Raw genomic sequence first — 12,235 nt, 5'->3', positions numbered from 1 at the left:
CAGTACAGCACGGCAGTCTAGACGCGGATCTGTCGGCTGGGGAAGCCTTTGCTTTCACAAGGTATAAGGGATCAGTCGGCAAAGGCTTCCCCAGCCGACAGATCCGTGTCTAGACTGCCGCGTTGTGCCAGATCAGCTGATCGTCGGCACAGCACGGCGGCCATGTTTATTTTAATGAAGCGGGGATTATTTAAATCCCCGCTTCATTGACTATGCCGGGTAAACTAGTTTACATGGCTCTGTTGACGGAGCCATGTAGTCTAGACATACCCAAAGGTATTTGCATGATGTACTGCCCTATGGAAGTGAAGTTATAACTCTAGTCCTGGTTAATAATACTAGTATTATAATTAATAATTAATAGATATTTAATAAAATAATAATATAACAATTAATAATAAAGAAAACTACCAGTCTGCCACTGAAATATCAAAGTGCTACCAGACCATTTTTTTTTGTAACAGACTAACTCGGCTACCCCCTGAAGCTCCTAAACAAATGCTAATCTCTCTGTCTATATATATATAAAAAATTCCTGTGGGATGACAGAGTGACGTCATCATGTTACTCTACATTGCCATGCCCCCAACTCCAAGCCCAGAACATGCCTCCCTTCCCAAAATGGCCTCTCACCATGGTACCAGTGACACCAGCATGCTTCCCCACTGACCAGCCTTTTCACCTGCAGCCCTACCGGCTGCAGTCTTTCTGCATACCTTCAGCCCGCTCACTGACACCCCACGCCCTCAGCCTGCTCAAATACTGCCCTTCCAGTGCCACCCTGGCCTCTCGCTATGCTACCAGCCCTGCCGGCAGGATTCTTTCCTAACTGGTCTCTGTGAAATGGTGGGATTGTGGCTCTGTCCCAGTGCGCTCCCTGAAGAAGTGTCCGCCTGCCTCTGGACCCTATCTGCAGTCTTCCTGGCCCATGGGCCTGCTGCCCAGCTTCCTTCTGTGTGGTCCAGGCCCAGCCACAGTGCTTTGAGGCCATGCTGCAGGTCTCCCCCTGAGCGAGTGGCTTTGGCATGTGCTGGTGACCTGGGTCTCAGGCACACTCTCCCAGGCCTGTTGTTAGCTGGGCACGTCTTGCACCCTGGCCACTTCCCCAGTTGTCTGGTGCAGCTGCTCTGCGCTCTGGGCTTGCCACGGAAAAGCTGCCCAGTGGGTCCATTTGGAAAGGCTGGACTGGGAGCGGACTGTGGCTCCTGCTGCGGTGGCCGGGGCTGTGCTGTCTGACCCAGTGGTACTCCTAGGAGAGAGGTGCGCGCAGCTTGACAAATTAGTGGGAGAGGGCAGGATGAGTGTAAAGAGGGAGAAAGGGGGATAGGGTGTACGTGGGGATGGGTGGTGCAGTAAGGGGGGAGGTGGAGGTCAGAGGGATATAGGAATGGAGGCAGAGGGATGGGTAGTGTGAGGGTGTAGAGGGGGAGGAGTTAGGGAAGGATGGGGGTGTAGGAATGGAGGAAAAAGATGGGGGGTAGGGATAGGCAGCGTGGGTGGGGAGGAGAAGGGGTTAGGGAGAATGCTGGGTGTGGGAATGGAGGCAGGAGGATCAAATTGAAGTAAAGCTTGCAATTTCCCTGTATTTCCCTCTTTATAAACATGTATGAAAAGAGGGTGTCATTTACTCACTATGGAACTCAGTAAATACTGGCTTTATGGAACTGATTTTACACGGATGTCATGTCTTCATTGCAGAAAGTCTGCCTTTTCTCTTTCTCTCTCTGTATATATCTATATCGATCTATCTATAAATTCTGGCAGGATGCCAGAGTGATGTCATCATGTCATTCTGTGATCCGCCTGCCTCCTCCCTCCCTCCCTCCCTGCTCCCAGGTGCTTTGAGGGCAGCCAGGGCTGCCATACACTGGCCTCAGCCCTCCCTGGTGGTCGAGAGGGGGAGAGAGCTGGGGCTGGTTCAGCCTCAGTCCTGTCCGCCAGACGGGGGAGAGCCAGGCCTGGCCCTGCTTGGTAGCCAGTGGGGGAGCTGGAGCTGCCTACCCCCAGAGAGAGGGGAGCTGGTGAGCTGGCACAGCCCCCTGGTATAATTAATTAAGCCCCACTATCCTCATTAACACAGCTTTAGCACCCAGATCTTTGGAAATGGTGTTATACAAAGAGATACTCTGAATTTATTCCTTTATAAATCATCTCCTGCCTCTTCCCAGTACTGGAATCAGTTCTTGTAGGCTCTGCCAACATGAGGAAGTTTGGTTTTTGGCCTCAATGCAGATGCACTGGTGCTATCAATGGTGTAAGCCATCAATGGTATAAGCAGGACTTGGGTAGGGTAGACTGCAGCAAGATAAAAATGCTTGTACATTACAGTTTATATTCATTAGTAGTATAGATAGCGAAAGTTTGAATTCTCAAAGTGAAAAAGAGGAAAAAAGTGAAAGCAGGGATGAAATGTGTCACATTCTTTTAACATTAAAATGTTTCCAGACTTACCTTTATTTTGAGTGGCAAGACCAGTCTACATATCTTTCTTCTTGGGTTTTACCTCCAGACTTTATTCAGTTCACTCTCCAAATGCATCATCCATCTATAGGCTTCTACTATTTAAAAATGTTTATGCAGGCCTCAATTTCTCCAGTTGTCACAGGCTGAGCAAAGTTAGCTTGGGCTCAGTACTTGCATGGGAGTCCTACAAAAATGTGCATAAATGGTAGTGTTGGTCATTCAGTATCTGTTTCTTTTAAGTACTGGGCCAGAGTCTCCGCATGGTACTAAGCTGCCAGTTTTCAGATAGAACAGAAAACTATTTCTGATCATTAGAAATCACTTGGCATATATGAATACCATAGCTGGAGTCAACATACTCCGAGTTGTTGTGGGAGAAATTCAACTTTCTTTACACTTCTCATTCCAGTGGAGTACCAGAGTCAAAGAGAGAGTGATTGGTGGTCAATTTAGTAGTCTATTTCAATGGTTTCCAACCTGTGGTCCACGGACACACACTGAAGCTAATGAAGTCAGGGTGAAAGTGAGTCACTCACAGCATTTGGTGTGAAAATATAAATATCCAGAGAGAGGAAATTATCTTTGTAATGAGTTAACCAGTTAAGATCCTTCTTCAATCTTAAGTTGATAGTGTTGAATTTGTAAATGAATTCCAGGTCAGCTGTCTCACTGGTTTTTGAAATTCTTTTGTAGAAGGATCTGGAGGACAGTGTGGATGAGGAAGAGAAGGATAATGGTCAGCAAGTGAATGGAGCACCTGATTTCACTGACAGCCAGGAACTTTTTATAACTTTGGAGACAATCCCTTCCTCCCAGGATGTCTTGCTGTCAGGCCCTAATGATGGGGGGGGGGGGGACATCATTTTTTTATCATGCTACAAGTGGGTTAAGGCAATTGGGTATGATTTTTGGCAGCCACACTACCTGCACAGTGAAGGCTCCCCAGAACAGTCTGTAAATCCATCTGGAGATGGAGCAAGAATCCTCCCTGCACATCTCCATAAAGCTCTCATTGAGGTACTCTTTCATCCTTCCACAAGGTGTCTGGGGAGACCTGCCTTATTCCGTCTTCCATGGTAGGACACCTTTCCATGCCAAGCCAGCAGTAAGTGATCTGGTCTCACTGCAGCATAAAACACTGCAGTATAAGGTCCATGTTTCTAGCCATATGGAGTCAGTATCTGCTCCCTATAATTCTGTGTAATTTGGAGAAGACTGATATTGTGCATGGCAATATGAATGAAGCAGGGAAAACTACATAACTGATACCACAGCAGTACATCTCTATTGCTCATCCACAGCAAAGCATGGCTTGAGCTACAGCCTGCTCCCCTCCCATAGGCTCTGTCAGTGTCCGGGTGAGCCCCTGCCCTGCTGCCACACCTGGACCACCTCCCTTTCCTGCTGGTAGGCTCCTACAGGAATGGAAGCACAAAACAGAGAAAACATGGGTCAGGAAGTAAAAAGCCACTTTTGTTGTTATCTATCAGCAGTTTATTAATATGAGACCAGATGTAAATCCTCCCTTCTCAAATACCCTTAATTCCACCCCAGTTTCAGTTCAGTATTAACATCTCAAAACAGAGAAAATTATGTGTGTTTCTGATGTTGCCATTTGTAGTTTCACAATGTGGTTACTTTGTTCACAGTTGATACATTGAAATTCTCAAGCAGATCAGATATACTGGATTTAAACATCCTAAGAACAAAAATATCCCTCTAAAAAGGACACTCATCTTCTCTTTATGCTGTTTGGTCACTCTTCATATTTATAGAAGTGCAGCAAATAACTAGGGAATGCATATTACTGTTATACTAACTTTGCACAGTACTTACTGAAAATATTGCTGTTTTGAGAATTTTTATCTTGTTTCACATTATTTTAAGTCCCAATTTTATCATCTTACTTACTAATTTAGGAGACAGATATTTTATTTCAAATTGTATTCTGTCAATTAATGTTTTTACAGTACTTTGAACATATGCAGTGCAGTAAATGCTAGCATTTATTTTGGCAGGGAAGTTGTCTTAATCTATTGTTGTAAATTATTTGATACTCTATATTTATTAATAAACTAATATTTTATTTGGAAATCATGCTGATTAAAGAGTTTGGAATGACTACAGCAGACTCTATTTTAAATTATAAACATTTGGCTTAAACACTGCTAAGAATATTTCTGAAATACTCATTTTCAATCAAGTTCAAATGTTCAGTGAAGTTGCCCAGCATACAGTAAACTCTGAGATTCAGAAGCACTCTACTTTCTATTTACCATATTTTTTAAAAAGAAAACTGTAAGCAACACCCACTTTGCATATTTTAGAGGAGTGGCTGAGTTTGTATAGGGAAATGTATTTATTTTTATCTCAGTCATTGGGAGACAGTCTCAATTCCCATAAACATCTTCAAGTAGCAGAATCTGCTGATGTCCCAAGGAATAAGAAAGTGTGACTCTAGGATTTCAGCAATAATAGGAGCAGAGCACTGTTTTATAAGACAGCAGTCTGGGTCCTGAATGAATTCACTATGAGATGGAACACTAAGTATTTTCTCCAGACCAGGGACTGGAGTCCTGCTGTGAGAAAAACAGTGCATTGCTCTCATTATTCCTCTTGTGCTGCAAGTCTTTTATAATTGCTTCACAAATGAATGTTTAAAACATCAAGAGCCAACAGAAAGAGCAGAAAAGGGAATGTGGGGAGGAAAGTATTGCTAAGATCATAGTTAAAACCAGCCTGCTAAAATCTAAAGAGAAGTTCTGCAGTCTGAATTTTGTAAGGTTTTAGAAGTGTTGAACTTGTGAGAAACTAAGGGTGAAGAATGCTTTCATGATATTAGCCCGTTGCCGCCTATGTGCAGATCCTTGAACTACAGAATAACTGGACTTGCTTTGTGAATTTGGGCAAGTTGGAGAATCTCTCTGTGCCTTACTTTCCTTATTTGTAAAATGGAAATCATATTCACCTTTGTAATAAAGCTAAAGGAGATCTCTATACTAATCCTAGGGGAATTCTGCAATTGTTGCATTTGGAAAGTTGCAGAATTCCTCCAGGACTGGCAGATGCAAAGGATTATTATACCCTTATAAGGTGCAGCATCTCTTTTCCACAAAAACTACTGGGGACACTGTGTACGTAAAAATACACATTTGGGTCCTTAGAGTTTTCCAGATAGTCATCTGCATCTGAAGACTCCAGGAGATGAAAAACTCCCCATTTTCCATAGTAGTTTGTTCCAATGGTTAATCATCCTCACAGTTAAAAAAGTGCACTTAATTTGCATTTGTCTAGCTTCAGCTTCCTGGTCATTGGTTCCTGTTATACCATTTTCAAATGGATTAAAGAGCCATTTAGCACCTGTTTCAGAGGGGTTCGTCTGTTTCAACGAAAACCACAAGGAGTCTTGTGGTACCTTAAAAACAAATTTTTGGGGCATGAGCTTTAATGTGCTAAAACTCACTTGTCAGATGCATGAAGTGGAAATTTTAATTTGGTAGGTATATATACATATGCAAAGATAGGTGGGCTACATTACTATGACTGGTTTGGCTTACACTGTCTATGTATGTGTAACATTTACATCTTTTGTAAAGATCTTGGGAGGAAAAGCACTACAAAGAGCTTGATGTTGATTTTGTAAAGATTTACTAGCTTCATGAAGGCATTACTAGGAGTTTCAGAGGAGATGGATGGTAGAATGCACAGGATTGGGAAATGGGAAACATCATTTCTGCCACTGGTTTCTTTTGACTGTGCGCGAGTTACTTAATCTCTCTCTATTTCAATTTCTGTACCTGTAAAATGAGTATAATATTTCTTTCTATCTCACATCTGTGTTGGAAGGCTTACTTTGCTATTATTTCTCAAATGAAAAATGCTAGAAAAGGATGAAGCATTATTATAAAGTATCATTATCTGATGATAGTTTCTTGTGAAATTGCCAAAGTACAGGCAGCCCCCGACTTACGCGGATCCGACTTATGTCGGATCCGCACTTACGAACGGGGCTCTCTCGCCCTGGAGCTCGCAGGCAGCGGTCAGCCACCTCGACCTCCAGGGCGAGAAAAGCTGCTCCCAGTGCCCCTGGTCTGCTGGAGACGGTCCCCAGCAGACCAGGGGCACCGCGAGCAAAGCCGCAGCAGCGGCAGGTTCCCCCGCTTCTGAGGCTTTGCCAGAGCAAAGCCTCAGAAGCGGGGGAACCCGCCGCTGCTGCGGCTTTGCTCGCGGTGCCCCTGGTCTGCTGGAGACGGTCCCCAGCAGACCAGGGGCACCGGGAGCAAAGCCGCAGCCGCGGTGGGTTCCCACGCTTCTGAGGCTTTGCTCTGGCAAAGCCTCAGAAGCGCGGGACCCCGCCGCGGCTGCGGCTTTGCTCCCGGTGCCCCTGGTCTGCTGGGGACCGTCTCCAGCAGACCAGGGGCACCGGGAGCAAAGCCGCAGCGGCGGCAGGTCCCACGCCAGAGCAAAGCCTCAGAGGCGAGGCACCCCGCCGCTGCGGCTTTGCTCCCCGTGTCCCTGGTCTGCTGGGGGGGGGGGGGCGCAGCTAGTGTGCCCCCCCCAGCAGACCAGGCTTTTGTTGTGGACCCTGGGGCAGAGCAGCTGGGGCGCTGCTGGGTTGGTCCAGTAGCGCCGAGGAGCGGTGCTACTGGAGCAACCCAGCAGCACCCCAGCCGCTCTGCCCCAGGCATCCCCAAGTCAGCCGTTGCTGAAACTGACCAACGCTGACTACAGGAAGCCCGCGGCAGAGTTGCTCTGCCCCGGGCTTCCTGGAATCAGCGGCTGATCAGTTTCAGCAGCAGCTGACTTGGGGTTCTTAAGTTGAATCTGTATGTAAGTCAGAACTGGCGGTCAGTTTCAGCAGCGGCTGAATCTGGACGCCAGTTCCGACTTACATACAGATTCAACTTAAGAACAAACCTACAGTCCCTATCTTGTACGTAACCCGGGGACTGCCTGTAATTCAAAAACTGAGCTATGGCATAACTGGATGCAAATCAGTTGATTTTAGTGGCATTATGTCCATTCTGAAGCTACGCCTGCACTCGTGACATGTCTACATATACAGCACTGCAGCAGTGTAGCTCTAGTGCTGCTTTACTGGAATAGGAATATCAGTATACTATATTGGCAAAGCATTTCTAGCGTGGATTCAGCTATATCAGTATAGTAAAACCAAATGAAACAAACTGTAATGGTAAAAGTGCAGTTTTGCCAGCTTGTGTTGACACTAAGAGCTACAATCAGTAAACGCATGTCAGTCAGCGATCACACCTTCACATCATTGACCAACATGGCTATATTAACAGAAATCTGTAGTACAGTCATGGCTGTTTTCGTTCTCATATATTTTGATTTTTATGTGTGAGGCATATCAATCCCTGGAATAAGTGGCTACAACTCCATGAAAGTACATGGATTGATTTAGGTCTGTTTATGCCAGGACTGAATTTATCTAATTTCTGCACTACTAAGTTAAAAGACCTGTTATACACTTGAATACTGTACTGAAGCAGTTATACTTGACAAGCCCTAGTGTGGACACAGTTATACCAGTATAGCTTATTCTCCTTCTCATCTGGGAATAGTAATACCAGCATAAAATTGTTTCCACTTATATAAGGGCTTGTCTACATTACACACCAGATCAATGGGCAGCGTTCTTCCATTGACTCTGGGGGTATGTCTAGACTACATGCCTCTGCTGATAGAGGCATGTAAAATAGGCTACCCGACATAGTCAATGAAGCGGGGATTTAAATATCCTCGGCTTCATTAAATAAAAATGGCCACCGCGCTGTGCCGGCTCAGCTGATTGTCAGCACAGCGCATGAGTCAAGATGTGGATCAGTCGACAAGGGAAGCCTTTGTGAACTGCTCCTGTAAACCTCATTTCACGAGGCATAAGAGAGCGGTTGACAAAGGCTTTCTTTGTCGACTGATTCGCATCTTGACTCGCGTGCTGTGCCGACGATCAGCTGAGCCGGCACAGCGCGGCAGCCATTTTTATTTTAATGAAGCCGAGGATATTTAAATCCCCGCTTCATTGACTATGTCGGCAGAGGCATGTAGTCTAGACATACCCTGGTACTTCACCAGAATGAGAAGGGAAAGTGGAGTCGATGAGAGAGCATCTGCTGTCAACTTACCACAGTGAAGACACAGCAGTAAGTAGACCTATGTATGTTGACTTCAGCTTATGGGCACCTCTCAGCTGGTGCGCTCCAATATGGTGCTTTGGCAAGAAGCTGGCCAGCTGGGGGACTTGGCTGCAGTGGGAGAGGCAGGGCACTCCCAGTCTGGCTCCTGGCTTCCTGCAGGCTGCTGCACTCAGTACCAGGCAGCCAGGCAGCTTAGAGGGTTGGCTGGGGATGAGCTCCCCCCACCCCGAGACTGCTCCAGCCCACAATCCCTGCCCTCCTGCTGCCATTTTGGGGGACAGAGGGGTTGTAGCCGCACCTACCCGGTCACTGCTGCTTTTCCTGCTTCCTGTGACTAGGGAGTGGGGTGACTAGGGAGTGGGGGAAAGTACAGAGCATGCTGCTTTCATCCTCTGCCCCTCCCCAGACATCCAGGAGTGAAAGGAACACAACAGACTCTGCACTTTCCCCTTGCTCCCTAGTCGCAGGAAGCAGGAAAAGCAACACACACAAGAACACCCATACTGGGTCAGACCAAAAGTCCATCTAGCCATTGCCAGAGATGCACCAGAGGTAGTGAACAGATCAAGGAATCATAAAATGATCCCTTTCCAGTCATTCATTTCTAGCCTCTAACAGCGGCCAGGGACACTATTTCTACCCTTCCTGGCTAATAGCCATTAATGGACCTAACATCCATGAATTAATCTAGTTATTTTTTGAACCCTGTTAAAGTCCTGGTCTTCATAACATTTTCCAGCAAAGAGTTCCATAGGTTGACTGTGCACTGCATGAAGAAAAAAATCCTTTTGTTTGTTTTAAACTTGCTACCTATTAATTTCATTTGGTGACCCCTAATTTTTATGTTATGAGAACAAATAAATGACTTTTTCTTATTCATTTTTTCCACACCAATCATGATTTTATACATCTCTATCATATCCCCCTGAAGGTACGTCTACACTTGCTCCCTAGTTCGAATTAGGGATGCAGAGGTAGCCGACCGAAATTGCTAATGAAGCGGGTATTTATATATCCCACGCTTCATTAGCATAATCTCGCCTATGCGCTATTCCGCTCGCCAGCTAATTCGAACAAGGAAGTGCGCTCCAGGACACATTAGTTCGAATCAAACCCCTTGGTTCGAACTAACGTTACTCCTCAAAAAAATGGAGTAACATTTTTTGAGGAATAACGTTAGTTCAAACCAAGGGGTTTGATTCAAACTAACGTGTCCCAGTGCGCACTTCCTGGTTCGAATCAGCTGGCGAGCAGAATAGCCCACGGGCAAGATTATGCTAATGAAGCGTGGGATATTTAAATACCCGCTTCATTAGCAATTTCGGTCCGCTACATTTGCATCCCTAGTTCGAACTAGGGAGCAAGTGTAGACATACCCTGAGTCTCCTCTTTTCTAAACTGAAAAGTCCCAGTCTTTTTAATCTCTTTTCATATGGCACCCACTCTAAACCCCAAGTAATTTTTGTTGCCCTTTTCTGAACCTTTTCTCTGCCACTATGGTTTTTTTTTTAGATGAGACAACCACATCTGTACACAGTATTCAAAATGTAGGTGTACCATAGTTTTATACAGAGGCAATAAGATATTCTCTGTCTTATTCTCTATCCCTTTTTTAATGATTCCTAACATTGTTTTCTTTTTTGACATGGACCTGGTATGTGTGGGTGCAGCTCCCCTCCCCCGAAATGGTGCCTCCCCTTCACTCAGCACCCTGCTCACAGCCCCATCCTGAATCTTGCATCTCCATATCCCCCCACTTCGAGCTCCCCCACACTCCCAGTCCTCTTCCCTGACTCCCTACACCTCAAACCTGTGTCCTGAGCCCCTCCTTGTACCCCCAACCCTTCCCTGAGCCCCCTCATACACTCCAATCCTGACTCAGCACTCCCCATGTCCCCTGCCCTAACTCTTGCACCGTCCACATCCCAACCCTCTCCTCTGAGCCCCCCACACTCCACCCCACACTTAAAATTTCTTACAGTTACTGTTGTATCACAATCGCAACTAGATAAATTCATGAAGGTTAGGTCCATCACTACTTCTTAGCCAGAATGGGTAGGCTCTTTGTCAGAAGCTGGAGATGGATGACAGGAGAGGAATCACTTGATGGTTATCTGTTCTGTTCACTCCTTCTGAGGTATCTGGCATCGGCCACTGTCAGAAGACAGGATACTGGGCTAGATGAACCTTTGCTCTGACCAAGTATGGCCGTTCTTAATCCTTCCCACCCCAGGAAGGCTGGGTGTGATAGGACAGTATCTGTGAAAAATTTAAGTTACTTTCACCCCTGCTTCAGCTACAGTTGCGTAACTTAGATCCATGTCCCCAGGTACTGCAGACTATCCTGAGCAGTGTAACCTTTCTACTAATGAAACTATCTTATATGTTGTAAGGTTTACTTCTACTGGCATAGTTAGAATGGTACAACTTTCTGGTATAGGCCTCTCCTTAGAACAAGAAATGTCCAACTCTGGCAATTTAAACAAAGTGAGATTCCAAAGAACTAGAAGTGGAATTTAAATATCACTTTAAACACAGCACACATCATCAGAATGAGATTCATTACAAAAATTAAATTAGCTAAAATTCGGTGTTTGCCTTTGCCACATCCAGAATTGAACCCCCCCCCACATTCTTTGCTGAAATCTAGCTATATTGTGTACATTCATAAAAGCTATGTAGTTAGACATGTTTTTAATCATTCATTCTAAAGCGGGGAGGGGACAGGGGACTTAAAACTAGAACTCTGGGCATATCTCCCAGTTCCATCAAGGTGTCCGTTGTGCTGAATTTGATGAGATACGGTAATTGCCTGTGAAGGAACGCTCAGAGAGGGATATTAAAGAATAAAAATGTCCAATGTTTATGTGCCTTTAGTTGCTGAATATCAGATTTCTCCTCAAACATGAAGCGAGTCTGGGCGGGAGTTTCCTTCTCTCAGTATCCTCAGTCCCTGACGAGGCAGGCTCATAGGACAGATTGTGGAGTTTTCCTTGGGGTCGGCTTTGGGGACACCTCCCTTCTGGGACTGCAGGGCTCCCCTCCAGGATTTGAGGAGCCACAGGATGACTTTGCCAGAATCAGGTTGCTGAGTTGCCAACCCTGGTCGCATTATCTTTGTTGCCTTGTTCAGCCTCCTCGCCTCCACCACCCCATCTTTATTCCTGGCACTCCCACCCCCAGCCTTGTTTGCTTCCCATGAATTGTCGGAACGCTCCTCCCCCCTCCCACCCCCCCCTCCCTCGCTCCCTCTCTCTCTCTCTTTCTGGAGCCCGGGGTCTAAGCCGAGGTAAATACCCCCGAAACGGATAAGGCGAGGTTCATGCAACACGCCGTAAAGAGCCTCTGTGCCCTTAGCAAAGATGGCGGGTCGGGTTAGCGCCCCCACCTCAGACCTGAGGTTTTATGCCCTTACCCAAGGTGGCTGTCTGAAGCGCGGGCTCTTCTCTCGAAGTCCGCTGTCCTGGACGTTCCTTGCCCTTACCTAACGGAATTGTCGCTGTGCGCTGATGTCATTCTCCAGTGCCTTTCTGGTCTCCATGGCAACCTACCGGGCTGGTTTGGGAAGATGGCGGCTCTAGAGAGGTCAAGCCGGGCCCCTCCAGATCGGGACT

At 46.1% G+C, this 12,235-nt stretch overlaps 1 long non-coding RNA gene across 1 annotated transcript; it reads right to left on the bottom strand.

Annotated features, from left to right (window-relative positions):
* Positions 1–223: 223 nt before the first annotated feature.
* On the bottom strand, positions 224–12,174 carry LOC142819368 (uncharacterized). Its single transcript, XR_012897247.2, has 3 exons — positions 12,037–12,174; positions 2,452–3,878; positions 224–1,249 (listed from the first exon to the last, which is right to left on the bottom strand). It is a non-coding gene; the product is annotated as an uncharacterized LOC142819368 (long non-coding RNA).
* Positions 12,175–12,235: the final 61 nt, after the last annotated feature.

The sequence above is a fragment of the Pelodiscus sinensis genome, chromosome 23 (assembly GCF_052426305.1).
Source record: "Pelodiscus sinensis isolate ZL-2025 chromosome 23, ASM5242630v1, whole genome shotgun sequence".
Lineage (NCBI taxonomy): Eukaryota > Metazoa > Chordata > Testudines > Trionychidae > Pelodiscus > Pelodiscus sinensis.
The sequence above is the reverse complement of the archived record's forward strand: the minus strand, read 5'-3'. Positions and strand labels throughout refer to the sequence as shown.